Source organism: Lactuca saligna, chromosome 1, assembly GCF_052625555.1.
Source record: "Lactuca saligna cultivar CGN05327 chromosome 1, ASM5262555v1, whole genome shotgun sequence".
Lineage (NCBI taxonomy): Eukaryota > Viridiplantae > Streptophyta > Magnoliopsida > Asterales > Asteraceae > Lactuca > Lactuca saligna.
In genome coordinates, this window is record NC_136417.1 from 136595059 (window position 1) to 136597102 (window position 2044).

Below are 2044 nucleotides of genomic sequence, written 5' to 3' on the forward strand. Positions count from 1 at the left end.
TGCCGCTATGTCACAAATGAGCCCCGGTGGTTCAAGCGGGCCAGGAGGTAGTACTCAGCCCCAAAACCAGGAAAGTAATCAAGGACACTGGAAGGAGTGTTCCTACAAAGACTTTATGAATGTGAAACCCACACCCTTCAATGGCACTGGAGGTGTTATTACCCTAACTCGATGGTTTGAGAAAATCGAATCTATTATCAAAGTCTGTGCTTGTTCAGAAACTGACAAGGTGAAGTTCGCCGCCTGCACTTTCACCGATAAAGCCCTGACTTGTTGGAATGGTTGAGTCAAATCCTTAACCCTACCTATAGCCAATGTTATGGGTTGGGAGAACATGAAAGAGCTTCTACTTGTTGAATGCTGCCCACGGGGCGAAATGCAGAAGCTGGAGCACGAACACTGGAACCTAAAGATGAAGGGTTCCGATATCGCCGCTTACATTTCCAGCATGGGCTGGAAGTGAGATGATGATAGTTGCACTTGTTGCACCTAGGGAGGGTACCAACATACCTACTGGTAGGTGCTTGAGCTGTAGAAGCGGCAGCAGAAACAGTAACAGGGGTAGTAGCAACGCGGACTACCACAGTTTGCTTCTTCTTGGAAGATCCTTGAGAACTCTGACTCTTCCGTTTGCTCTAGGATTTATTCTTATTTTCACTGCTCCCTTTAGCCGGTTCAGGAGCGGTGGTCACTTCCTCGAGGTCATCACCATGGTCAATCAGAGTTTGCGCTAGGCATTTGGCCGCTGTCATAGGTGTCTGGCTTTGTAGCCGAAACATTACCCTTGGTTGGCTGGGTCAACCCCCAGATGAATCTTTCAATCTTTTTGCTTTCCGGTGTAACCATTTTGGCAAAAAGGGCCACATTGCGAAAAACTGCAAAGCACCAACCCAATCGACAAATCAAGCTTCCGGAGCGGGTGTCGGTCAGGCCTGCTACGGATGTGGTGAAGTCGGGCATTTCAAGAGGAACTGCCCCTAGGCAGCAACAGCTGGCAACACCGAGAGAGTCCTAGCTATGGGACGAGAAGAGATAATCGTCGATCCCACCGTTGTCTCGTGTACGTTCCTTCTCGACAACTCTTATGCTAGTATCCTTTTCGATTCTGGTGCGGAAAGAAGTTTTGTTAGCCATTCATTCAAGCATCTTATTAAACATAATCCCCAACCATTAACCGAAATGTTTACCGTCGAGATGGCTAACGGTGAGAAAGAAAACGCTAACGACATATTCATAGGTTGTACCCTTACCCTGAACGATCATTCCTTCCCCATTGACCTAATGCCAGTTTCCATAAAGAGCTTTGATGTTATTATTGGTATGGATTGGTTGAGTCCCAATCATGCTGATATTCTTTGTTATGAAAAAGCCATCCGTCTCAATCTCCCCTCTGGCCAGACTCTCATGATCTACGACGATAAACTTAGTTCCAATCTTCGCATCATTTCATCCATCAAAGCTCAAAAGCTTCCGCGAAAGGCGTCTTATGCATTCCTAGCTCATGTAATCAACGAGAAACAGGAAGTTAAAGACATCGAGAGCATCCCCGAAGTCTGCAACTTTCCTGATGTCTTTCCTGAAGAGCTCCCGGGAATTCCTCTCGAACGCCAAGTCGAGTTTCGTATCGACCTAATTCATGTAGCTAATCTAGTATCCAAGTCTCCATATCGCTCAGCTCCAGCAGAAATGCAGGAGTTATCTAGTCAGCTTAATGAGCTACTCGACAAAGGGTTCATCAGACCGAGTTCCTCACCCGGAGGAGCCCCAATGTTATTTGTGAAGAAGAAAGATGGATCATTTTGGATGTGTATAGAGTACTGTGAGTTGAACAAGTTGACCGTCAAAAACCATTATCCTCTTCCTCGTATAGACGACCTCTTTGATCAACTTCAGGGAGCCAGTTACTTCTTAAAGATAGACCTTAGTGTTGGAATAGTGTCTAAGGCTGCAACCATATTAGGCAAGTACTTGACCCGGTTGTGCATGGTCCTTTAGGGTTGCGTTCACCAAAGCAGCTTGACTGGAGAAATAAATAGAGAAAGAG